This window comes from Vicugna pacos, unplaced genomic scaffold, assembly GCF_048564905.1.
Source record: "Vicugna pacos unplaced genomic scaffold, VicPac4 scaffold_17, whole genome shotgun sequence".
NCBI classification, from domain to species: domain Eukaryota; kingdom Metazoa; phylum Chordata; class Mammalia; order Artiodactyla; family Camelidae; genus Vicugna; species Vicugna pacos.
The window spans coordinates 446873-474538 of record NW_027328738.1 but is presented as its reverse complement, the minus strand read 5'-3'; the positions used below and the strand labels follow the sequence as shown (position 1 = coordinate 474538).

Below are 27666 nucleotides of genomic sequence, written 5' to 3'. Positions count from 1 at the left end.
TTGGGGGGTATGCACATAGTGAGTGTAAGCTCAGCACTTTGTGAAGTTCAGAATCAGATGAGTGGGTGACTCAGGAAAGACTTTTTTAAGGTAGCAAGGGGAAAGTGAAAGGACGCGGGCTATGTGAGACAGAAACATCTCGATCCCAGCCAGCAAGGCACCAGCATTCAGGATGGTGTGTGGAGAGTGCAGAGTTCTCACAAAGAAAGAATTGGTGGGATCGGAGGGAGGACAGTTAGGTTTTTACTGGGGAAGGAAAACGTGGGCTGAACATTTCCTGGTTGAACAAGAGGAATGTGACATGATGTGCTTGTATTTTGGAGAGAAGGGTTTTGTGGGGTTAGGCCTAGGGAGAACGCTCTCTGGCTGGGGATTCAGCACAACAGAGAAACACAGAGAACTGGGTCAACCACAAGCCCCTGCTGGGGGAGGGGCTGCCCGCCAATTGGAGCCTTTGGTGCTGCTTCTGTCCCTTAGCTGGGGCCTAAGAGCTCCCTTCACAACCCTGTCCTGTTGATACAAGAAAAAACGTGGGGCATGAGAAGGGCTGTGTCCCAGCATTTGGTTGAGCCCCTGGGATGTGCCCCGCCGGATGTGGGTCCTTGGCTTCATGCAGGAAAGTATTCAAAAGCAAGCCAATTTTGAGTAAATGTAGATTTATTCAAAGATATATATTGAAAGGCAAGAGAAACACTACGATGTTTTGGGGTTGTATGCTCAGATTAAAAGTAGGTACTGGGATTTCAAAATTGTAGAATAGATAATCAAGATTATACTGTATAGCTCAGGGAAATTTACACAAAACTTTATGGTAACAGAGAAAAGAATGTGACAATGAGTGTTTATATGTGCACTTAAGACTGAAAAATTGTGCTGAACGCTGGAATTTGACACAGCATTGTAAAATGATTATAAATCAATTAAAAATCTTAAAAAAAAAAGAATGTGAGGAAGTTTTCAAGGGATGTTTCCAGATATAAAACCGTTATTGAGCATTTTTATATTTAATATGAAATGCATTTTTATTTGAAAGTTGATCATAGTTGAACTTAATTTTTTCAAATATGGCAGGATTTTTTATTTTTTTCAATTTTTTTCTCTCTCTTTTTTTTTCTAGAGTATGAAATCTGTTAGAACTAGGGTAAAGCGTAAACAAAGCCTTGCTGACTTTAAAGTGTCATCTGTTGACTGTAATTCTTACAAAACGTCTGTATTTTGAAATAAAAATCTTTAATGCTAACTGAAAAATAAAAGTAGGTACACACTCCACAGACATAGTGTGGGACTTCTCCAAAGAGGGAGAGAGAGTGGTGACCGCGAGGTGACACTGTGTTGCTTGTTTTCATGGGCTTGGCAGTTTCATATGCTAATAAGTAGAAGGACCAGCCTTAGGGCAAGGGAATGGAATTACCACGAAGTTGGCCATTTCCCACCCTTTGACCTTTTGTGGCTAGCCTTGGGACTGCCATGGTGCCTGGGGCTTGTTATTCACCATGTTACTATTACAGTGGGTGTATAATGATGCTCAATATCTGCTAGAAATTAAATCTCTTCATCCTGAGCCTCAAGGCCTATTTGGGATTGAGTGCTTCACCATTTTGATGTTAATTGCTGTGGCCTTCCTTGAATGGCTGTGCTCTGCCCCCTTCCATCCTGTCTCACTGTGATGACACAGAGAGAGCAAAGTCCGGGCCCTGCCTGTGCTCCTGCATTTAACATGGGGAGGGGTGGTGTGGGCTGAGGATGACTCTGAGTGGTGAGAAGGATGTTTCACATTTTCCCACGTGGGACATGGGGACCTGTCAGCAGCCACCACAGATTTATCTCACGGGCATTATCGCTTGTGTCACACATCTTTTTCTATTTTTCTTTTTTTTTATGTATTTAATCGAAATTTAATATCAGATTTTTTCGTAAAGAAATTTCTCTTTTCCTTTTCTTTGGGGCTCTTTTTGAGGGGTAGGCAATTAGGTGTATTTATCTGTTAGTGGAGGCCCTGGGGCTTGACCACAGAACCCCTTGCACGCTAAGCATTCGCTCTACCACTGAGCTCTACCACCCACCCCATCATCTTTTTCTTTTTACTTTAGCTGCCAAGAATCTTACAGCTGAATATCTAGTCCATCTTTAACACTTACCCTGATTTCAAGGCATCTATTTTTATGACTTTACCTTCCCCTGGTTTTATTTAAGTATTGAATCTCCATTTTCTCTTCACTCTCACTTTTGTCTTTTTGTTGTTATGGTTGTTAAGCAGTGTTTAAAAAATTGTTTAAATTCTCTTTTAGCAGGAAGCTGAAAGTAAATATATATGTAAGCAAATTTATCATACTTAAATGCTTTTTTACATTCTAGCTGTTTAGTAGTTGCTTAAAAACCGAATGGAATATTAAATTGATAATATTTTAAAATTATTTTTTAATTTTTTATAAAGGTATAGCTGATTTACAATATGAAATAAGTTTCAGGGTGTTCAATAGATGCACAATTTTTAATATTATGCTCCTTTTATATTTTTTGTAAATTATTGGCTATATTACCTGTGTTGTAAGATACATCCCTGTAGCGTGTTTATGTTATATGTAGCAGTTTGTATAAGAAAGTTAGGTAACGCAGAATCTGGGGCGTGGCTGTGTCTGACCCAGGTTCACGGTCACCCTGCCTGTCAGGGCCCAGGCCCTCACTCCAGTCTGCAGGGCAGCGAGTCGAGGCAGCACTCATTAGCGCTGGTATCAACCTCTGAGTGGCAGTGACAGCAGTGACTGTCTGTGGACGTGCAAAGTGTTGTTCCAGGAGCTTTAAATGCATTTCTGCATTTAATAAGTAAAGCCTTCCTGTGAGGAATCGTTTTATGTTTTTAATGAATAATATATTTTATTTTAATTTTGATAGAATTCAAACCTCCGGAAAATTTCTAGGAATAGTACAATAAACACTTAGATGCAGTTTACTTAAAAGGGCACTATTAGCCCTTTTGTGTCTGGCTTATTTTAGCATAAAGTTTCAAGGTTCATCCATGTTGTAACCTGAATCAGTACTTTATTCTTTTGGTTTGATAATATCCTTTTTCTTTTGGTTCATTTTGGTCTATTTAAACATATTTTAATTGAAGTCTAGTCAGTTTATAATGCTGCATCATTTTCTTGTGTACAACACAACACTTCAGTTGTATAGGAAAATTCCTGTATTCATTTTCATATTTTTTTAAACATGTTACTATAAGATATTAAATATATTTTCCTGTGCTATACAGTATAAATTTGCTGTTTATTCTATACATAGTCCGTATCTGCAAATCTTGAACTTCCAATTTACTCCTTCCTATACCATCTCCCCTCTGGTAACCATAGTTTGGTTTCTATGTCTCTGTGTCTGTTTCTGTTCTGTAGATAAGTTTATCTTTTTGTTTCTTTGGCTTTTTTTTTTTAGATTCCACATGTGGGCGATCTCATACGGTACTTTTCTTTCTCTTTCTGGCTTACTTCACTTAAAATGTCATTCTCCAGGTCCATTCATGTTGCTACAAATGGCATTAATTTATTATTTTTTTATGGATGAATAGTAGTCTAATGCACAAATATACTACAACCTCTTTATCCAGTTATCTGTCAGTGGACATTTAGGTTATTTTGATGTCTTGCTATTGTAAATAGTGCTGCTCTGAACATTGGGGTGTAGGTGTCTTTTTGAATTAGGGTTCCTTCTGGATATATGCCCAGGAGTGGGATTGCTGGGTCATATGGGAGGTCAAGTTTTTGTCTTTTGAGGAATCTCTATACTGTTTTCCACAATGGCTCCACCAAACTGCATTCTCACCACACTGTAGGATCGTTCCCTATTCTCCACAGCCTTTCCAGCATTTATTGTTTGTGAACTTCTGAATGATGGCTATTCTGACTGGTGAGAGTTGATATTTGATTGCAATTTTGGTTTGCATTTCTCTGATAATGATATTGAGCATTTTTTCATGTGCATATTGGCCATTTGTATGTTTTCAATGGAGAAATGTTTGTTTAGGTCTTCTGCCCATTTTTGGATTTAATTGTTTGTTTTTCTTTCTTATCAAAAGTAAAAGCTGTTTATATATTCTGGAAATTAAGCTCTTGTCAGTTTCATTCAAAGTAAATATATTCTTCCATTCCATAGGTGGTCTTTTTGTTTTGCTTACTGTTTCCTTTGCTATTCAAAAGCTTGTAAGTTTAATTAGATCCCACTTATGTAAATTTTCTTTTATTTCTATTCCTTGAGTAGAATTCTCTAGGAGAACATTGCTGAGATGTATGTCAGATGATTTGCCTATGTTTTCTTCTAAGAGTTTTATAGTGTCTTGTCTACATGTTTAAGTCTTTAAGCCATTTTGAATTTATTTTACTGTATGCTGTGAGGGAGTAGTCTAACTTCATTGATTTACATGCTGCTGTCAAGTTTTCCCTACACCATTTGCTGAAGAGGCTATTTTTATTCTATTGTATGTTCTCACCTCCTTTGTCAAAGATTCAAAAACCAAAAGTTTGTAGGACGATTCTTGGTAATTTTGTTTATCCATTCATTGATGGATGGATATTGTTTGTAACTTTTGGCTACTCTGAAAGATACTACTATGAATATTGATGTACAAGTTTTTGTAAGAATAAGTTTTCATTCTTTTGGCTGTAGAGTTGGCCCTCCTTATGTGTAGTTTCCACTTCATGGATCCAGATGGCTGATTGTAAAGAGAATCAAACATCCTTGGGTTATGTTATCCAGGGTGGGGGGTTCCTTAAACCATCCCCCCGAGGATTCTAAGGGATGACTCAATATGTAGGAGTGGAATTGCTGAGCCAAATAACTCTAATCTTTTGAGAAAACACCAGACTTCTGCAAAGAAGCTGCACCATTGTTCCTTTCCAATGGCCGCATATAAGGTATCTCTTCCTCCTGAATGACACTTGTTATTGTCCATGTTTGATTATAACCATCCTATTGGGTGTAAAATTAGATCGCATTTTGCTATTGATTTAGCTAGTGATGCTGAGCATCTTTTCATATGCTTATTGGACATTTGTGTATCTATTTAAATCCTTGGTAAATTTAAAAATTGGGTCGATTTTCTTTGTATTGTTCAGTTGTAAGCATTTGTTATATATCCTGGATACTAGTCTCTTATTACATATATGCTTTGTAAAATGTTTTTCCTATTCTGCAGATTGTCTTTTCACTTTAGTTTTCTTAAACATTAAAACAATTTCTTTATAGGGGAGGTAATTAGATGTATTGATTTATTTTATTTTTCTTGCTAAGCACGCACTCTATCGCTTGAGATACCTTCTTCCCCTGTAATTTCACTTTTTTGATGATGTCATTTGAAAGAAAAAAGTTTTAATTTTGATGAAGTCCAGTTTATCTGCCTTTATCTTCTGTCACTTCTGCTCTTGGTATTGTATCTAGGAAACCAAAACCTATCCTAGGACCACAAAGATTTATAATGTCCCTTCTTTTAGAAAGTTTATAGGTTTAGTTTTTATATTTCTGTCTGTGATACAATTTGAATTAATTTTTATTTGTTATATACAATATGGGGGTCCAGATTCCAGATTCATTCTTTTGCCTGCAGATACCCAGCTGTCCCAGCAGCATTTGTTGAATAGACTCTTCTTTCAATGGAGTGTTGTTGGCACTCTCGTGGAAACCTTACTGTAAATGTAAGTATTTCCCCTCTGGGTTTTTATTGTGTCTCACTGATTTATTTATCCAAACTTATGCCATCACTATACTGACTTGAGTACTATAGCTTTTTAGTAAACTTTAAAATGAGTCCTCCAAATTTGTTCTACTTTTTCAAGATTGTTTTGGCTGACCCCGGTCCCTTGCACTTCCATATGAATTTTGGTATCAGTTTTTCAATTTTTGCAAAGAAGTCAGCTGGAATTTTGATAGGGATTCCACTGAATATGTAGATCACTTTGGGGAGTCTTAACATTTTTAACAATATTGTCTACCATTCCATGAACATGGGATGTCTTCCTTATATGTAAATCTTTTAAATTTTTTTGGTGATACTTCAAAATATTCAATGTACAAATCTTGTAAATTTTTGTTAAATGTATCTCTCATTTCATTTTTAATGCTGTTGTAAATGGAAAGGCTGAGCTTCTTAAGGGTGGGAGTATATATCAATTTGTTTATTTCTAGGATTCCTACACTGCAAATACCCTAGGTTTAAATTTGCTACATAAATCTATCCACATCGCTTCCCACCCCCGTGTTATAAGAATCCAAGACCCAAGTTAGGCTACCTGAACACCTATGTGGAAGTGAGAAATGAGACCCTTGGGTGGGGTTTTGTGCAGATGATACTTAGAGCTTATTCAGGATGGCTTTATCTTAATTTCTTTTAAACAACCCTTTTGGTGTATTTAGTCAGATACATTAAGAACATGCCCTTTGATATGCAGAGGAGCTAAGACTATCATTTTCAAATAATTTCTAGTGAGAGTGTTGTATTGAAACCCAATTTGCATCAATTTTTGAAGATTTATGTTTCAGGAGCTTTGACTAAACAACACATGCCTTTATTCAATAACGACAACTAAATGCTCAAGCAACATGAAAGAGTTTGAGCAAACTGCCCCCGCCCAGTAGTGCTGGTTGGCTGCAGCTGTAAATGGAGTCAGCGCTTACCTCTCCCAGTACACTTGTGCTGATCTGCTCAAAGGGGTTCATCCAACAGTTTGTCTGTAGTCTATTGGACAAAGCCATAAAGCATTGATTTAAGGTTGCTGGAGTGCAATATATTCTTATTAATATTAAGTAAGCACATATTGAGTGCTTACTGTATGATGGAATTGTCCCTCAGCCTCACATGAATATTATTTCTCTTAAAACCTCACATATTTCCTTGTTATTCTCACTTTACAGATAAGGAGACTGAGAATTACGTCTTCTCTCTTTTGGGGGGAGCTCATTATCAATGACTTGAAGTTGTAAGGAAAAAGATATTGTTTCATCCTGAAAAAATATTTTTTTGAGAGTCAGCATTGAAGAGGGTGACCACTGAAGAAGGTGATCATTGTTCGAGTGAGATGAGCCCCAGGTTGTACGGAGTCAGCATCTCTGTCCTGGACACGGCCAGTGCAGAGCTTCGTAGTGGGTGAGGCGGCGCGGCCGCGCAGGGAACGCGGATGCCGTGCCGTTGGGCTGTGCTCAGGCCAGGTTTGGCTTTCCCTTAAGGACAGTGGACCATCATTGACAGATTTTAAGTAGGGGAGTGGGGTGCTCTTGTAGATCACTTTTGTATTGTAGAATGCTTGGAAACATTTAGAAGGCTCGGCAGGAGGTGATGTGATGAGTCAGAGTAGGGTGGCTGTGAGGTGTAGCAGTGTTCAATTTTTAAGTGGTTTTCAGTCCCAGGTTTGTGGCTGAGTAGCCGTGTCACTTTGGATGACACACTCAAGGAAGTGAAACAATTTAATCAATTAAAGAAGTGACGTACCAACTTCCCAGGACTGCTGTGGAGATCCAGTGATATAATGTGGCAGTGTGGTTCCCAGCAGAGTCAGTGCTGAGTGAGTGCCAGTGAGTACCTGGAAAAACAGGTGTGTGTGGTGGGGCTCGGTGACTGTGGAAATCTGGGCCCTGAAGGATGGGTCCAGTCACATCTGTGAGAGATGGGCCCGTGCTGGGAGAGGCAGGGAGACCTTGCCCCCCGACCAGGAGCCCTGGGCAGGCCTGCTATGGGAGGAGATCAGTGAAGTCAGGTCTTTGTGGAGTTGGAGGTGCCCTTGAGACATCTAAGTGCAATGTCACGAGCTCAAAGAGGAGGTCTGGGCCCGGGCGGTGCACTTTCCTATAATCTCAATCCCTGAGGACGCAGAGGTATTGATCACTGAACGTGAACTCATACTTTACAGGACAAGTGAATAGTAGTATCATCTCTGTCATCAAAGCTCAAGTCTCTTTATTCATCACTCATTTTGCTACTTGGGTACTTACAGGGCGGTTCTTCACTGCCCTCCCCTGGGCTCAGGCTCCACAGTAAAGAGCTGGTGAGCCTCCCTCTTTTCCAAAAGAAGACACATTTAGCTAGTAGCCTTCTATACCTCACCAGACGTAGAATTTTAGTTTGTTGTTTTAATTCTATTTTCTGTTGGCCATCTCCTGACAGGAGAGAAGTTTTACCTCATGGTCATGTTTCAACAAGCTGTTACAGAGAATTGCTGATCTGATCCATAGTGTATGTATTCTATTAACTTTGTAGAGTATTTCTCATTTGTCTGTCTTTGCCCTTTAATTTTGTATGCCACTTCAAGGCTCTATCCTATATGTGGCCTTATTTTTTTTAATTAAAAAATGTCTGATAGTTAAGAAAACAAAAGCAAAGAAAAAATGCACATGATATCTAAATTTAGAAAATATCTAGTGTGTTTCCTGCCTCGGCAATGGAGGGATATAGAAACTTGTTAAAACCTTCATTACACAAGTTCCTTAAAATATTGATTAAGAAATAAAACCTTCCTTCCTCATCTTTCAAGCTGCATAGCTCATTGTCAAGAAAGTGAGGGGAAATACTCAGAATCCAAGACAAACCAGAAAGGGATTCCGGGAAGTAAGCAAGCCTTAGAAGCGCTGGGGGGCCGTTTGGCTCCTGAGCTGGGTTTCAGTTGCCCTGACAGGAGGGCATGAGGTGAGCCCCAGGCCTCTCACACTGCGAGTTGGATGACTAATCATATGTATGGCCAAGCAGATCCCGAGAAGCATGGTTTACTAAAGGGTGAACTAGGAAAAAAAATATTCCTCAAGGCAAGAAATTAAGAAAAGTCAATTTTGTTGGAAGAGGGGAAAAATAACAAATCGAAAGTAAGGATATAATTTAAAGCTGTTCTGGCATGAGAGTAACCACAAACTCCTGGCAGAAAAACACAGCTACTTCTGGAATGAGAAGATGTGTTTTGAATGGATCAGTGAACAGCCATTCCGAAAAAGGCCTCCAGAGTCTTGTGGATCAAGATACTGGACCGCAAACACCTCCCTTCCATGGTCTCATTTAAGTAACCAGAAAGGTTTTAAAGGAAATAAGCCATAATCACAGTTCTATTTATTGACATTACTATATGCTAGGAATTCAGAGGTGACTATGAAGTTGTCTCATCTTTTATGGACCTTACTTTCTCTTTGGGGAGACAAACTGACATAGTTGGGTAGCTTGGTGGAGGGAGGTGTTAGTCTGTTGCAATTAGCTAGGAAAGGAGGTTAAGAAATCAGTGAAGAGTGGCTGAACTTTTTACTTGAGGACAGTCTTGTTCAGTTGGCTTTTAATTGCAGGCTCAATGAGCTTTCACTGGAGGGAATAGATCATATGGAGGATGCACTTAGCTCAGGCCTCTTTAGAATGGACAAGTGAACCTGGAGAAAAACAGTCAAATCTGTGCAGACATTGAAATTCACTTGAACATGCTCCATCCCTGAGCGAAAAATAGGACAAATATGTAGCATTTCTTGAGGACAGGGTAGTGGTTTTTAAGGTTCTGTAAGAATGAATCCCAGGGAACAGAGATGGCCAGTTGTCAAACTGTGAATTTGCTCTTTGGACGGTGTACCCACCAAGGGTATTGGATCTTTATAGACTTCCATTTCTCTTTAATACATGTCAGGTGATGAGGTCGTGTGCACAAGCATTTGGCACCTCGTCTAGGTGACTTTGGTTACCTGCCTAGAAGCGCAGGCACAGCTGCAGATGCGTCATATATCTTGCCACCCTTCCCGTTCCCTGGCTCCGTGATCAATGCAGAGTGGTTCCCTGTTGACCTGTCCGTCTCCTCTGTGACATCATAACCCATGAAAAGACCAGAGCGTATTAACTTGGCTTTGTTAAATTCAAAAGTACAGATCTAAAATGGAGTCAGATTTGTTCTTTCCTATTTAAGTAGTGCCATGGAGAAGGCACTTTGGGCAGCTTCTTATAGGGTCCAGGAGGCTTTCCCTCTCAGCCTCTGGGCGCCTCTATTGCAAACCCTTCATAGCTGTCTGGCTTACTGGAAAATCACTCCGACTGTTTTGCCCTGAATATGTGTTCTGTTTATAACTCATCCCTACACCTTGGAAAACAACTCAATAAAAACTCAGTGGGTTTTCCACCAACCATGGGCAGGAGTGAGGGATAGTATGTTATAATATTATTAAAAAAATAATAATAATAGAATACTTAAAACAGCGCTGGGCACATAGGAGAGAGTCAATAAATACTTCCTGGCTTAAATCAAAAGTGATGGCTCATCGATTCCATGGCTGCTGTATTTGCTGTTCTAGTTATTCCTTTGATCCATTACATTTTTTAACTGAAAAACAGATACATGCATATGGTTAAAAAAATTCAAACACAGCACTAAAATACACAAGTGAGAGAAGTTTTCCCTAATTCTCTGTTCTTTCAGCCCTCCCTGGAGATGCCACTGTTTACTATACTTTGTGTGATTTTCCAGATATGCTATGCACATTCCCCCCTATGTATGTAAATTCCCTTAAAGTTTTAGTTATATTTAACTTAAAGTGCTATAAACCCTGAAGTGGCTTCTTCCCCGGTAATAGAAAAGAACAAACCTGTCTCCATATTAGACCTGTTCCTTTGACTTTAGTCCTGTGCTCTGCCTCCTAGGCTTCATCTTGCTTGTATAAAAATGTGCCTATAGCCTGAAATATACAGGAGAGCCTATTCTGAAGTCTCTGCCCTTTAAGGATATTTAACACATTTTCATTCATAAAAAGATTAAGAGGTTCAGAATAGAAAATAACGTTTGTTTTCTTGGAGGTTTACAGATTTGCCCAGCCAGGCAGGTAGCTGCAAGAACAAAGGATTCTAACAACAAATAATTCCTACACCAAGAAGTTTGCAACAACCAAGCACGTAGGAAAGGAGCATGAATTCTGACTTGGGTTGATGGTTTTCCAACATTAGTTTGCCATCTAGGTCTACAGAAACTTGCTATTCCATGCTCCAACACCTGGTCTCCCAAATTATTGGCCTGTCCTGCACTGAGGAGAATGAATTTGGACTCGGTAACACTCTTATCTACCTAGCAAGCTGGGCACTGGAACTGAGGGAAGCTCTCCCACACCCAGGGACCTACTGTGACCCCTTGATGTTTCCCCTATGGTGGGGTGTGGTTTACTAAGGAGGGATGGGGACTATGCACCAACAATCAGGCTGTCTGCTCCCTCTGGGGCTCTGATCTTGTACCACCCCGCTCCCCGCCAGCCCAACACCTGGGACAGTGGAGCTAAGGCAGAGATATTGCCTGTCTGTTTCCTAGCGTGTAAAAGGGGAAAATGTACTCTTCCCAAGGTAGATCTGAGCGACAACACCCGCGGGTGCTTGGTTCCCAGAGCAACAGGAAACCCAGTTCCGCGTGGGGGCAATGGGTGTGATCCCCATAGGGGTTCTGCAGAGGCCTCGGGTGAAGGGCTGGACCAGGGAGATAAATTTGGGCTGTGGGCCTTGAAGGGTTAGAGAAGGGTACAGAGGCAGGACTGCTGCCTGTTTCAGGGTGCGACCAGAGGTAAAGATTTATCTCTCCATCTCTGCTACTCCCCTCCCCCCCTCCAGATTACTCCCTTTTCTCTGCACCTCCTGTCCATCTGTCTACCTCCACTTTTCCCCTCCTCCTCCCATCTTCTCCCTCCCTCACTTCCCCAGCTTCTCTCACAGAACCCAGAGGATCGCTGACCCTCCTGCGCATGCGTAGTCAGTGCCAGCTGGACCGTGAATTGGAAGCCCCAACTGCGAGCCGAGGATCGGCCCCAAAGGCATCTCAGCTCTGTTGCCCGGTAGGCCTTTGGCTCCTGCCATGGGCCGGGGCCTCCGGCTGTAGAAGTACAAGGTGGGGGGCTCACCGGAAAGGTTCAGGCGGCTGCGGGAGGGCAGTCGGCGTGTCACAGCCCGTGAGGGCGCGAGTCAGCGTGTGTTCAGCTAAATTGCTCGGGCCAGGCCCCTCTGCCCCTCTGCCCCGGCCACAGCTACCCAGGGACAGGTGTGCACATGCCGCCTCTCGCCCCAGCCGGGCTCCCCTCAGTCCGCGACTGGCGTCCCCTTCCCCTCTCCCGCCCGCCAGTCCTCTCCTCCCGGGCTTCCTCTCCTCGGCCGCCGGCCCGTCCCCACCCATGGGCGGGCTGCGTCCCGGACGGGCGGGGTCTGCGGACCCGGACGGGGGCGGGCGGCAGGGGCTGGCCTCCGAGCGGGGCTGCAGCCCGCGTCCCCAACCCCCCTCTTTCCCTGCCCCGCAAACCGGGGCTGCCCTCGTCTCCCTTTCCTGCTCCCTGAGGACCAGCTCAGTGGTGTGGGCACTGCTTCTCAGGCTGAGAGCCTCAGGCTGTAACGCCCAGCTTCTCTTGGTGAAGTTGGCAAAAGGGAGCTTCAGTGCTGAGTGAGCTTCCGTCTCCTCCCTTAGTGTTTCTGCCCCAGGTAATTTTCTTGAACACTTTCAGGTGTTATGATGGCTGTGCTTGTTAATGTCACGTGTTTTTATAGTGAGAGAGAGAGTTCTGTGTTGAAAGCAGGGTTTGGTTCAGTTAAAAATAAGCTGAATGCATGAGTCTGTGACATCCTCCAGGCTTCCCTCTCCCAGGGTGAAACGTGTGACCGTGGATTTTAGAAAGATAGTTACAGTCCCAAATAAGTCCAGCACAGCTAGTGTGTGTTAACAGAAACAGCACCACCAGAAGCTTTGGAGACCTAGGGACATTGCAATCCTAAAGAGCTCCTGGCACTGTTTGGTTTGTTTTGGTTTTATGTTTTTCTTAAATTGTGTGGCAGACTAGTTGTATAGAGGGGGAAATAATTGTCAAGAAATTTTTTTTTCATATAACAGCTTTTTTGTGATATTGTTCACACACCATGAAGTCCATCCATTTAAATGGTACAATTCAGCAGCTTTTAGCATATTCACAGTGGTGAAACCATTATTATTCCAGAACGTTTTCATCACCTCAGAAATAACAGTGGAAATCAATGACCTATCCACTCCTCCCCAGTGGTGGTTCTAAAGAAGTTTCTTGGCTGTTCCTGACCATAAATTATCTTGTTACATTCCATGAAAAATCTGGTAGGTATTCTAATCAGAATTGCATTGAATCTATCAAAACAGGAAGAATTAATGTCTTTATGGCTTAAAATTCTTCTAAGCATGAATAAATCTGGGACCCTATATTTTCATCTGTCCAGAGCCTGGTCCTTGGGAAGTCCTCACTACTTGTTGGGCTTGTGAATGATGAGATTCTATACATCGTTAGTTGCAACTGTTGACTTTCACAGGAGAGAAAAGTAACCTCAGTGAAGCAAGTGACTCTCTGTTGGTCAGAAAGAGTGACAGCCAGTGCTGGAGTGATCCAGTTGACTTGGTGCTTGCAACCAGAATTCTCCACCACCTACAGCTAAGGGGATTAGAGTTTTCTTTTATTTTTTTCTTAATGGCGTTGCTTTTATTTTTACTTATTTTTTAAAATTATTTTTTATTGAAGTGTAGTCAATTTACAATGTTAGTTTCAGGTGTACAACAGAGATTCAGTTATAAACATATTCATATGTATATACATATGTTTTAGATTATTTTTAGTACAACTCATTACAAGAAATTGAATATAGTTCCCTGTGCTATATAGTAGGTCCTTCTCATTTATTTTATATTTATTAATTTGTATCTGTTAATCACCCCTTTCCTGCCTGCTAAACACAGTTTGCTTTCTATGTCCATGAGTCCATTTCTAGCAGCACCGTTTTTCCTAGTAATATATGCTAGTTGGCTGTTTTCAGTTTCAGTAATTCCATCTTATCTGTGGGCGCTTTTCTTCTGGTGGGCCTTTATGTGGTTTGCATATGTGGTAATAGAGATCTGTATTTGGGAGAACTCCAGGCCTAGTGTCGTCCCTGGTATGGAGCACCCACTGAGCTGATGCTTGAACTGTGAAAAAAGCATAGTAAATGTTGGAATTTCCACTATGTTTGAGATTTCCAGGTTTCTATAATCTGTTTAGCCCACCTTAATATTGGCTGCACCCATACTGGGTAATTTGGTGGAACTTCATGGTATGGTGGTGTAGAGACAGGGAGTTGTATGCTTCTTCTCTTTCCTTTTTCTAACACTCATTCTCCTTGGCCCCCCAGATCCTCACCCAGAATTGCCCAGGGATGGTTTGGTGCTGCGCTGAGGTAATATCTGTTAATAAGGCACTTTCCTCATATCTTCTGAGCCTCTATTTGCTTCTCTGCACAAAGAGGGCTTAGACTAGATAAGTACTTTTCAGTTTCTTTTTAAGCCATGTTTCCTTTGAGAAACAGAAAATGCAAATCTCTCCTCCCATTGTAACCCTTTAGATTTTGATAAGTCCTCCAAGAGTGACATAGCTGTTTGTGTAAAATGGATGTGATTGTGATTCCAGGTGGCACAGAAAAGACTCTTCAGTGATTTATTGCAAGGAGAGGGCAGGAAAGGGTCAGTATGTCACACTTTCTAGTGTGAGAACTGGAGCAGGGTCTTGGGTTTAAATACGGTGTCTGACGTGGCCTCTCTCTAAACTTGTACAATGTGATAAACCTCTCTCCCTCAGTTTCTTGATGTGTCAAGTTGGGGTGATAATATTTTAATGCTTTTGTGAAACATTATACACATAAGCCATTTGTGTCTTGGTAGAAACAAGACCTGCTAGGGAGTCAAGGATTTCTTTAAAAAAAAAAAAACTTGTCCATAGCACTCTGTGTGTATTTTGAAGTTTCTGGACAGTGAGAGTTGAGTTTAAAGTCCATTGTGGGACAGGTTGCCCATGGTTCTCTGTGCCCCAGATTGCCCCCTCCTCCCCAGTCCTCTTCCTCTCAGACCAGGATGAAGTTCCCTAGTAGATTTACACAGAGGTTTTGTGGAAATGGCTCTTCATTTTATTGTTTCACCAAGGAGGGCTGCCATCATGATCTCTGCGATCAGGTTTTGGTGACCTGAAGGCTATGCAATTGGGGGTTTCTATTTAATGAAAAGAAAAAAATTATGAATACAAATTTAGACCTAGGGTAGTTACAGAGTCACTTGGAAGTGGGGACCATTAGCTTTGTTTGCTTCAGGTGCAGTGGCCTCTGGCCACGAGGACCCATCCTCGTGCTCTGAAGTTGGAGGGACTAGTGGGTTCAGTGGGAAATTTAACTGAGTGTATCTCGTATGCTGGGCATTGTCCTATTTTTGCTGTGTGTTCCGTATTTTAGACAGTGAGCCCATTAACCTCAAAAGCATCTTTAAGAAACTAGAGTTTTATTTTAAGATGTAATGTAGATTCCCATGTAGTCATAAGAGATAATATGGAGAGGGCCTATGGACTCTTTGCCCAATTTTCCTAAATGGTTCCGTTCTTGCAATGTTGGGGTACAATTCATTACTGACTCACTAACACTTTGAGGTTTGTATTATTGCCCTCATTTCTATTCATTATTTAACTGGGGCTTAGAGAAGCACACAGGTCTGCCCTGGTCACCCACATGGTAAATGTAGAGTCAAGTGGAATGTGGGCTTGGGATTTCCAGGAAGTACCATTATGATGGTCTGTGGCAGGGAGCAGCATTCACTTTGCTTGTTTATTCATTCATTCAACAAACACTAATTAAGTAACCTCAGTGGGTCAGATGCTTTCATAGCGTTATCTAATCTTTCAGCAGTACTGATGATCAGGTAATATTTTCTTTTTTAATCTGAGAAAATTAGCTCTTAGTATTTATACCCCCCCAAAGGATATATAGCTCATAAAGGAGGGATAGTAAATCTGTACAGTCCCCCCTTTTTATGCAGGTGGTACCCTAGGCATTTTACATTTGCAAACTTCCATAATCCAGATATATTCTTGTACGTCAAGAATTTTTTTTTTAATTAAAGTATAGTCAAGTTTACAATTTTGTGTCAATTACAAGGTGTTTTTCAACTTTGAATTAAAAAATGTTTTTTGATTAGGATAATTAGGTTTATTTATTTGTTTCATTTTTTAAAATGAGGTTCTGGGGATTGAACCCAGGACCTCGTACATGCTAAGCACGTGCTCTACCACTGAACTGTACCCTCCTCCCCAGGGCAAGTTTTCTTATCCATTATTCTACAGCTTAGGATTTCAAATAAATTGGAGGTGAAATCCAGATGTTTTGATCCCACTGTGGTTCTTTTGTTTATATTCTGCTGAAGCGGGTTTGGGAAAGCAGTTCCTTTGTTCATTTGTTTATTCAGCAGTTTTGAGCACTGATTTTGCATCAGGGTCTGGCTAGGTGCTTGGAAACAGAAAACAAGGAATGACCCTTCTCTGCAGGGTCAGGAAGCCTAGACCAAAAGCTAGGTAACGTGATCCGAGCTACGTTAGCCATGTGCAGACTCTGAGGACAAACTGTACCCCTGGCTTTGCTTGGACTTCCCTTGCCTTCTGGCTGGTACACACCAGGTCACCGCAACCCAGAGGTGCCTGCATCCCACAGCAAAGTATGAACCTCGATCTCCTCTCCCCTCTCGGCAGGGCCTGCAACATGAGCATCCCTGACTATGTGCAGTGTGCTGAGGACTTCAAGACCCTCCCCGTGGTGGTCCAAGCCGTTGAGATCATCTCAGAGGAGAATTTCTTTTGCATCTATAAGTGAATCCCCTTGGTGAGCCAGATCAGCCTGTTCGGCTCCCAGTTGGCACTCTTTATCCACTACAGGCACCATTATGCGCCCGAGAATGGGTGGAGCGAATTCCAGACCAACCGCAAGCTCGTGGGCCTTGTCACCATTAGCGACTGCCTCTTGGCTAAGGCCTTCAATAAGCTCCACGTGCAGAGGAGCTGTATGGCACCTCGCTTAATCACTCTCAGCTCTTTGTCTTTGTGCTGCATGGGGAGGTAGCCGAGCAGACAAGCACCGACGTGTCTTTCAATCTACGAGGGCTGCAGGGTGGTGAAGAGGATCAAGGATTTCCCTGAGTCACTCTTCATCTTGCTAAAGTCTAAGTGGCTGGATAGGGCCCTCAACAATTCTGGGGACAAGATCCCCCTCCTCTGCATCCTGTTTGAGAAGGAGGACTTCATGGGACTGGACACAGACTGAAAGTAAGTTTACCTGTCGGCCCATCCACCCTGGCTCTTTGCCGTTTTGCTTCCCTACATCCAGAAAGGGATCAGGAAGGAAGAGGGCTGTCTTGTAGCGAAGGGTGGAGGGAGGTGCAGCCCTCCGGTTTACAGACATTTAAAAGTGAATCCACTTTTGTTTCAGAGAGATCCTTTTAAGGTTAGTGTGGACACATCCTCCTGCTTTTCAGCCAGGAACCCTGGTGGGACCCTTGGAGTTGCTGTCCAATAGGTTAGACACAGCCACTGATGCTAGGAGCGCTGGAGAGTAGGCTGGTCTGTGCTGAGATGTGCTGTAGGTCAAATGCACATCAGATGCTGAGACTTGTCAAGGAAAAAGAATGTAAACTATCTTGTTACTTTCTATATTGATTACATGTCAAAATCATAGTATTTTACATACAGTAGAACAGTAATATCTGTTCTTAAAATCAGTTTCTAGTATTTGTTTTTTGTTTGTTTGTTTACAGTTTTAAATATGGCAACTGGGAAACTTTCTTTAAATGGCTCTCATTTCTTTTCTGTTGTGCATCCTGTCCTGGGACAGTCTCATACCTTTGCTTTTAGATGAGACGCTGAATCCCGAGACGCAGAACGAGGAGCTGGTTGAGCTGGGGGTGGAGCCGGTGTCTCCTGCCTCCCAGGTCCAGCACCTGCACGGCTCAGGCCCTCTCTTCCTGCCCGACAGCCACCATGCCAAGTTAGGACATCAGAAACACCGCCAGGGACTTCTGAATGAACTCCTTTCGCAGGGAAAGTTTTGTCACGGAGTATGGGACAGAGCAGGGAAATGTTCCTCCTCACTTTGTCCCTGTGATTAAGTCAACAGCCCCGCTTTGCCACGGAAGTGCAGACGAGCCTTCTGGGCTGCCTACCCCCCCCCGTTCTGCTCTGTTTCCCCGTGTGTCCATCGTGCTGTCCCTCGGGCAGAAGAGTGTGAGATGCCTTTGCCGAGAAGTGGTCCCCCTTTGCTGGGGAGAGTGAGGGAAGTTCTGTCCCCCCGGCCTACGGCCTCGGGCCTTGAGTCCGAAGAGCGCTGATGGCGGTCCCACAGGTGACGGTCGTAGGACCTGGCACGTGCTGCCGGGTCGGCTGTGAAGGCGGTGCTCTGTGTTTCTTGAACTTACTTAAGATCAGATCCTACTTTCTGGTTGTTGGTAAGTTGGAGGAGAAGATGCCAGAGAATTGATAAAATGAATGTAGAGACCAGCCCTGTGAGTGATAGGAACAGGGGACCTGAGTCCCACCTGTGTGAGGTGCCTACCGGGATCTGGACGAATTTTCTGTTCCTCCCAGACATACCTCTATGGCTTACGGAAGGGGCAAGTCATGTCGTGGACATGATCTGTACTTGTCCTAACAGGGCCCTGTGATCTACATGTCCGCAGTCCCCTTCTGCTCCTTGGAGATGTGGTGTCAGGTTTAGGAGCCTGGGCACTTCTGAGGGCATAGCTGCCAGCACCGTGCTAAACCAAGGCTGGCTCGGTTCACCTCACATGTCACCACGTGCTGAGCCCCCAGGCATAAGTCAAGGTAGGTACATCGGTGCAATATAAGCAGGGACCACCTTTTCCCCCTGGACAGACTGGTGGGTGAGCAGTGGAAGCCCGGAGCCTTGCCCCAGGCCCCTGGCCAGTGCCTATTCTTTTGTCATAGGAGGCACTGTTGACATTTTTGTTCAGTAACTGCTTGGCTCTGAGTCTACAGACCCACCAGAGAATGCCAGCTTTTTTTTGCCTTTTGAAGTCTACCCTTGGGATTTGGTGGAGTAGCTGGATGTGTGCTTAGCCCATAGTGGTTGAAACTGTCCCCATTGTTTACCCAGAACCTCGTGTACCAGGCATGGCTCCCGGCATCAAAATACAGCAGCGCATTAAACCTTCCTCCTAGTGGGTTTTTTCTGTTCTGATACCATAAGGGCTTAGCCAGCATCTTAACGTCAGTGAGTTAACGCGGCCAGTGAGCTCGAGTCAAGCACGTTCTCTTCCAGTCACTTTTACTCCATTGTTGCTTTTGCTATTCCACAGTCATTAATTTTTTAAACAATGCTTTCGTTTAGGACCAGAGCCTAATTCTCTCCTTCTGCACTTGGTGGAAGTGAGCCTGAAATGCGACCACAATTTGTAGCTCAAAAGCTGCCTAGACGCATGTAGGTGGAGTTTTGTTTTGGGGCACTGAACACGTTGGGGTCCCCCAGCAGCGCCGCTCCCCACAGGCCCCTGCCTTCCCTGGAGCAGGAAGTGAGGGTGGGTCTCACCGTCCCCGCGTCCCTGGCCTCACACACTCACGTAAATTCTTGTACATGCTGTCAAACACATTTTTGTTCTTGTGTTTTTCTAATTTTCTCTTGTTCCTCTTTTCATTTTTCTTCATTCCTCTTTTCTCTTGTACTGCCCAGTGAGCATTTTGTTGCTTCTGAAAATGTGGGCTGTGCACACCCTGCATTGGGAATAGCCAGATTGCACTCCGTAATGTCTCCATCGCTTTAAAAAGCAAAAACTTAACAGCTGCCTTTATCCATGTGTTATCCTAGTAGTCTTTTTATTTTCTAAATTTGTGGAATATTTGCTTTGTTAGCACATCACCCACTGGTGTTTGATAGCTGTTAAAATCCCTGCTTTGAGGGACCTGTTTCGTCCTTCTTATATTTGGTGACAAATGCGCCCTTATTAAATTTGTTTGATTGTTTTGAAGAAGTGAGACGCGAATTGATTTAGGCGGCTGCTGAGGGATACTTTTCATGGAGTATTTAAACTTGGAAAGTCAAAGACTGCAGCATCTTGCTCGATTCCTGCTTTTCCACAAACGTGCTCGGCACGCGGTTCCTTGCTGTCGTTGTGTGACGTGCGTGATGGCGCTTCCTGGCCGGTGGTCACTGGTGAGAAAGTGGCTGGCTCGGGGGTGAGCAGCTGCAGGGGAAGCTGTTGGAGGAAGCAGTTAGTATTTTTTTTTTTTTTTGCATTCAACTTACCCGTGCCATTTACTTTACTTTGCCTCCATAAAGGGGCAGAAGTGGGTCTAAAATCCATGCCACTATTTTGTTCCCTTTACGAGGGTGGTTTTTCTGAGTATGAGGACAACATGGCCTTCTCCTAAGTAGCTGGCTCACCTGGATCTGTTGGGCACAGGGACTGCTAAAAGGACCGTAGCTTCCTCTATTCTCCAGCCAGTGGGCTTTCAGAGCCGGGTTTGTGGTTTGCCTCAGCAGCCGTACAGACCTCCCTGCCCCGGCCTTTACTTTTAACCCATTATGGCATTAAATAGCTGAATCCGTTTTTGTTGCAGCTGACGCCCTCCACTGACGGCCGTGTCGTTAGTTTGTGGTAGTCAGTCTCCAACACCCCAGTCAACCGTGAAGGAAGATGATTTGGCCGACCTAGGACCTTGGATTCTCACCCTAACCATGGTTCATCTCATCCGGTGGAAGGGTTTGGCCACCACCACCATGCTGACTATGAGGCCTTGTTTCTCCTTTCATGCTCTGGTCCAAATGTGGACACTTCATTTTTCACTGAATTTGTCTCGCTTGAGGCAGGCCAGAATATCTGAATGAGTCCATCACATTCTGGGTGGGGAACAGAACAGAAGTAAGTGTCGCAAGTAGATGGAGTCTAGGCTGTCCGGGTTGGCAAAAGCAGGCTGGGATCTGTGATGGCTGGGCTGTGCCCTGGACACAGGCTTTTCCTGTGGCTCCCGAGAGCCCAGGAGTTGGAGTGAGAACAGCCTTCCCTGGGTTCCCACATCCTCATCTGCTCACTGGCAAGTGTTTCTGCTAATTAGGAGCTCCCTCAGACCTCGGGCCCTTTAAAGCTAAGACCACGGGAGAAACTTGAGTCCCTTCTCCTGGTCCTGCTTTGTGAGAATCCATTGCCTTCTGAGGTGACCCGTGGCAGGAGATGCCTCCCCTTCCAGGGAGCACCCTACAGAGCACTGTTAGTCACTGCACCATGCTGTGAGCTTGTGGGGTTACGGCCATGGTCCCTGCAGAACCACACTTGAGATGGGCTTAGTGACAGAAATAATAGGACTGATTCCGGGGCAGGGATTGTGGGAGGGAACAGTGGAAATTGAATGTGACGTTAGACACATAGGTGGGTGCTGGGGCTGTTACTAAAATGGGGAGTCTGGGAGGTACCTGCCAGGAATCGAATTCCAGAGTAAATGGTGGACATGAGGCATTTTTAAGATGCCATTTGTCATCCAAGTTAGGACTTCAATGAGGCACTCGTGTCTATGAGACGGGCTCAGGTGAAGGAGCCGGACTAGAGATACACGTTGGGAGTCGTCATTCTTAGCTGGTGTTCACAGCCTTGCATGTGAATTAGATCATCTCGAGGGCTGCAGACTGAGGCTGAGGGGGGTCAGGGCTTTGTCTGGGTTGGAGGAAAGCCCAGACCATGCAGCTTTGGTGTGTCTGTCAGCAGCGTTTGGGATTTTCACTCTAATGCCGTTTATCTTTAAGGGGCCAGGGGGTGGGCATGGCCAGCCTGGAAGAAATCTGAAGGGAGGGTCTTGGCCACATGTGTGTCTTGGGAAGTTGCAGAGGCTGCAGGGTCTGGAAGAGGAGACTCCTCAGAAGCTGGAGTTGGAGTGGGGAGTGGGGAGAAGGTAATCACACTCACCTGTGAGGGAGGGAGGCCTAGGGAGACCACACCCTACCGGACTCGCTTTCCCATGAACAGAAGCCAATCATTCAGAGTATCTGAGGTGAGAAGGGATGGGCAGCTGGAGGGGAGGCAACCTGGATAATGCTTGGTGCTTGGAAAGTTTTGGAATACTCTCCCTGAAAAATAGAGTTAAAAATACCCAGACTCTTAAGAACATTGTTAGTGACTTGGGAGGAGGCAGTTGTTTTTCTGGCCTCCTAAGGGTAAGGCATGTATCCAGGGATAAACGGAAGATACAGGCAGTCTGCTCCGGGGGCTTGATCCTTACCGGGGGAACAGTGCAAGGTTAAAGAGGGAGAAGGGCAGCGGAGGGAAACTAGCCAGGCCCCGTGTCAGGTACCAGTCGGCCGCCCTACTTGCGTTTTGCATTCACATCCATGCCTCCCAGGTGGGCGGTGGCAGCCCCCTTTTGCAGATTGGGAAGCCTTCTCAGAGGGGTTAAGGAATTGATCCATTTAGCGGCCAGTAAATGCTGTAGCAGGATTCAAGCAGGGCCGTGTCAGAATTCAAGAGCATGTTCTCTCTACTATTTCCAGTACTTCCCTGTTATACCTGGAATGGTGAATTGGGTCAGTTTTGGAGCCTTTCAGAAAAAGTATGATTTATGTGCCTCAGGATTGTTTCACAAAGCTCAGTGTTCTTTGATGGTTCTGAAGCACGCAGTGCTTTTCGCCCCACAGAGGTAAGGTCTAACTCCTTTGTCGGTGACGTGGTTGCAAATGATGTACAGGTGCAAAACCACACTTCGCAGCTTCTGAAGGGAAACTCTCCAATTCTCCCTTGGTCGGCTTTCTTCCACGGATGTAACTGTGCTGCAGCATAGGCGTGAGCTTTCTGTATGGAGTGAGGGTTTAATATCCAAAGTTAGCATAAAATGGTCAGATGAAGAAAATCGATGTTGACAATTTATTTTTGGGTTTCATTAGTCAAGATATACTATCAGTTAATGGCCCATATAGCAAATGAAATTGAGTACAGGACATTGCATTTCTTACTTTCTATTTAGAGTTCTCTTACAGAATAATTTTGCCTGCTTTGGAACATCAGCTCCATAACTCACGGCACCTATCAGTGTGTTGGTGTGATTGCATTTACAGAGTGAATGTAATCTGGGCTTCCTCAGCCCCAAACACTCCAGTGCAGAATCACGGGCTGTAGCCATCTCTTAGTCACGCAAATACTTCTAAAATTATATGATTCCAGAAAAGAAAGAAGAGAGAGAGATTGCCTTTATCAAATTTCCTTTCAGTTCTAAATGAAAACTGTTGTTGAGCAGCTCTGGTTTCCTTTGGATATGAATATATACATTTCTTTGCATGTAACCTGGGTTTTGGACTAGAAAACCATGTTCTTGCTGTCCGCAAGCCACAAAAATAGTAGCCAAATTGCACACGTGTGAAATAGTTTATACTTTTTTCTGAGAAAGTATCCTTGAATTTGGGACTTGGGCTGTGATTTTTGCTTTTTGCTTCCCCCACCCCTCTTGTAATCTCTCACTCCTTCCCACGTGGCCCCCAAGAGTTTGTGGTCTCAAAGGAGCGGGTACCCAGTTGGTCACCATGTACTGCTGCTATAGATAGAGCCCAGACAAGACCTAAAGGACATTATCAGAGAGGACTTCCTAGAAGAAATGGGCTGTACATTCAGTTGTGAGGACAGAGTAAGAGTCAGCCAAGAGAAGGAGTCAAGAATGTGGCTCAGGTCGCAGGTGCAGCCCAGGCAGAGGCCTGGAGGCTTTTGGCGTGGGGACCCGGGGAGAGTGCCCTGTGTGGTCCAGGGTGGAGGGAGCCCCTGCTGGGGAGGACACTGGAGAGAGTCCGGGATGTAGGGCTTTGGAAGAATTTGAGTTTTCCTAGAACTGACACAGTAGGCAGTGAAGGGTGTCAACAGAAAGTGATCCTCAGGAAAGGTACTTCTGGTTTTGTTTCTGATATTCTACAGAGAGAAGGGTCAGAACGGGCGAGAGCAGGTATGTCTGTCACTTTGAGAACCACCCCGTCATTCATTTATTCATAACACACGCGCTTCTGTGTGTCGTGGGGAGAGAGGGTGTAGCCACATTAGTAAGCAAAATGTATTTGCTTCTTGAGAGCTTAGCATTGTCAGAAGTTGACTTAGCCTAGAATGTTCTAGGAACAGAGGAACAAATTGTGGAGGTTGGAGGGAGGGAAGGCTTCCTTGGGAAACAGTCAAAATGAGCCTGGAGGCAAGTGGGAAGTAAGAGCAGGTCAGGGGGCCCCTGAGGTCACTGGGGACCTGTGTACTGAGGTGAGGGAGGGCGAGCAGAGTCAGTGGTGGGGCTAGAACTCTACCAGGGAGCCTCTGGAGGGTTTGAAGTGGGGTTGACGTAATCAAATTTGTGATTTGGGAAGGCTGCCATGGCTCTGTGTCTGTGTGTAGTGGGGAAGAGAGGGAGGGTGCCACCAACTGGGGGATCATTAGAAGACCATTCACAGGCTGGGATATGGGCATCGGGGCTGCTTGGGGACGGCAGGGGCAGTGTGCTTGCCGGCTTTCCTTATGGGGTGCTTGTTAGCGGGGCCGCCCTAGAGGCACCATGTGGCTGGAAAAAAAGTGATGGAGGCCACCACGTGGACTTTCCTCTTCTCTCCTTCCCTGCCTAGTGTGATGATCTTAGCTCAGCCAACATTTGGACCTGAAGAGCTAATTTCCAGGGTTTCCCAGGACTTTGTTGAGCTCGTTCGAGTGAGATCTGATAGGATTTAGGTTTGTGTTCAGATCTGGATGTTCACTTAGCTAGAAACGTCCTGTCGTTTCGATTTCCATAGGGGTTTTTATTCTTGATATAGATTGCTTTCTTGGTGAGAGGAAATTTAATACAGCTGTTGTCTTTTCCAAAAATAATCATATCTTTTAAGAACTTTAATATTCAAAAGAATAGGAATATATAAAATTTTTAAAGTAAGTCTTTGGTGTAGTTTCTTTGCTTTCTGAGCTAATGTGGAGTTAGAGCCTTTGCATTAACTAATAGCACATCCTTGTCAGTATTTAAAGAGCTGTTAGTGAGCGCCCCAGGCCCCACCTCTCAAAGAATCGTTAAAGTTTGCTCTGAAATAGTGAGGTCATAAAGGTCTTCTTTGCAGAAATCGAACGGTTTATAATACGCAGCATTGCTCCATTTATAAAATAATAATAAGTTCAAAATTAAGAAAGTGGAGGATAATTGATTTTTTTTAAAGCCGAAACATAAACTTTCTTGTGCTAATGTTCCAACTGGAATGTTGAAAAGAAAACTCCTACTGCAATATCATCTACGTGGTATACATATATGAGTTTCACGTCTGAAAAGTAACTGCGCAGTGGTTTTCGAAGTCAGGAGCATTCCAGCTCGGTTATTGACAGTGATGATTTTCAATGGAACAGCCTAAATTTGCCTTCTTAGCTTTTTTTTTTTTTTTTGTAGTGAGAGGGTTGAGTAGTGCTTTGCCAGCATGATTTTAGGGCAATTTGAGGGCAGATGTCGTGTACCAGCAGTGAGATATTTCCATGCATTTTATTTTCTGGACATCACCAGGGCACATGTGGGGTTTGTGCCTGCAGGCTGGAATGCTGCAGGATTCCCTGATCCATCACCGTTATGTCTTGGAGCTGCTCCGGTCAGTGAATGATTTTCTGTGGCTTGGAGATAATGTGGTCTGATGGAGATGTGCAGTTAAAATGCTATTACTTGAAATAAGAGTAACCTAGAACATTGCTCTAACAATAAAGGATGAGGGAGGAGAATTGGCTGAGCTGTTTGCAGTGGGGGGTCTTCTAAGGTGACTCCCTCACCGTGACTCCTGCCAATATCCGCCCCAGCCCTGCACGGTAGTCCTGCCGAAGCAAGCAAGCACTTTGCTCAAAAACGCACTGAATTTCCTTGTGCTTCTCTTTGTTGGCTTTTTTCTGAAAGCACATTTTACCCTTTGCTTAAATGCCATCCATGCTAGTCACCTCTTACACTCATTCTTCTGGACCTCGTCCATACATAGCTGCTGAATGAATGAACAGAATGTAGTATCTCCATGTAGTGGAACATTATTCACACGTAAGAGTGAATAAAAAAGAAAAAAAAAGAGGAAAATGAAAAATGCCACCTGTTTTGGGAAGTCCACCCTGACTGTTCAACCCACCCTTTTCCCTTTGAAACCACATCACTTATGCTCCTCTCTACTGTTTTTGATAGTACTTACCACCTTCTAATAATCTTTAACATTTTCAAAAAAAAAAAAAAGAGATGCTGATACTACTTCAAAATGGACAAGTCTTGATAACAGCATGTTAAGTGAAAGGAAGCAGACACAAACGGCCACATATTGTTGATTTCAGTGATCTGAAATGCCCAGAAAAGGCACATGCAGAGGCAGAGAGCAGGTGATGGTTGCACGGGGCTGGGTGGAGGGGGATTAGGGAGTGACTGCTAGTGATAGGGGGATTCTTTTGGGGTGATGAAGTGTTCTGGAAATAGATGGTGGTGAGGGCTGCACAACCGTGAGTGCGCAGAAGACTGCTGAGCGCTGTCTCTGGGACTGCCTGTTGTAGGGCGGCTTTATTTTGTTCTCACCCTGCAATGTGAAGAGTCACCTTCTGCTGAGGCCGTTCTACTCCTGTGAGTGGTGAGGCTCAGAGACTTTGTAGAGTCATGTTTCTTTTTTCCCCCTGGCTGAGTGTAGGCAAAAAAATTTAAGCCTCAGAAAGTGCTCCATCTGCAGAAATGTCTTTTAGTTTTGCATGGTGTAAAAACCTTGAGAGCTTTTAATCGTTGAGGCCAGTCTGTGGGGGTAAATAGCCCATGAAGCCTGGGTGAGCCCGGGAATAGCCGCGCTTCCCTCCCAGACACGGGTGGGGATTTCACCCCCGTTCAGGCAGTGAAGGACCCAGACCCGTGAGCGGAGTTGACAGTCGTGAATATTTACCTGTATCTGCTGCTTCATCTTGGATATTAATTTCAAGCTGAGTCAGTTTGCGGAAGCAGCCTCATCCTACATCAGGAATTTATAGTATCTGCTCTTTGGGGTGAAGACCTGACAGACTGCCTTGAATTAATATCTCAGATTCCTTTGTCAAAAGCAGAACAGCAGAAATACAGACGTCCTTTAATGCCAGTGTGACCTGGAACGGGTTTAGTCTCTGTGCCTCAGTGGCCTTATCTGTGGGTGGTGAAGATGAAAACAGTGCGCCCCTCAGAGGGGCTGGTGAGGGGGGAATGAGAAGCACAAATGGAGGACTTAACACTAGATGCTCATGAATGACCGAATTTAGTGCTCTCAGCCTGGTGAGGCCTCAGTTGCAGAGATGTCAGAACAGAGCATTCCTAGCCGGAGCTTGATCCGTGATGGCAGCTGTTATGATCAGTATCACCACTGTGCATTATCAGGTAATTTTAAGACTTGGTTATATGAATTCATGAATAATGTTAAAAGACTAGACATCTCAGATCCAGTTTACATAGTCCTCAAGATTTCTTCTGAGAAATGGGTGGTTTCTTCCCCATCTTAAATCTTAGATGAGTCTCTAAAAAATTCTGTATTCCTCCATCCTTTTGCTTTAATTCTCCATTTCTTAAAAAACAAAGTTTTTAAATGGAGTTAATGGGGACTGAACTGAGTGCCTCCTGCATGCTAAGCACATACTCTCCCAAATGAGGTATAATCTCCTCCATGACTTTTTTTCAAATTTACCTTCTTAGTTTACAGAGGTCTGAGGCCTCTAATTCTTTTTTTGGAGACTTGTCCATGAACCTGTAAATCTATAATTAATGGACAAAATTTGGTTTATTTAAAAAATCAATAGAATATTCTGCAATCCATCCAAAAAGAAATGCTCATTGACTTAAAATGTTTCTCCTTTAAGGTGATTTCTCCTGTTTGGTCGAGATTAATTTATCAACAGGCATCCTCATCATCATAAT

At 43.9% G+C, this 27666-nt stretch overlaps 1 protein-coding gene across 11 annotated transcripts in view; it reads left to right on the top strand.

The window, feature by feature from the left end:
* Nucleotides 1-27666, top strand: part of LOC140692796 (trafficking protein particle complex subunit 9-like) — a 99711-nt gene that overhangs the window by 33714 nt on the left and 38331 nt on the right. For 5 of the 11 annotated variants that reach the window (XR_012068377.1, XM_072957058.1, XM_072957057.1 and 2 more), the window contains one exon: nucleotides 5594-5681. The exons of 1 other annotated variant lie outside the window; for it this stretch is intronic. The gene's annotated coding sequence lies outside the window, so the exon portion shown is untranslated. Of the gene's footprint in view, nucleotides 1-5593; nucleotides 5682-16500; nucleotides 16725-16794; nucleotides 17071-27666 lie in introns of those variants that run through there. 5 more of the 11 variants (XR_012068380.1, XR_012068378.1, XR_012068381.1 and 2 more) reach the window with 3 other exon arrangements.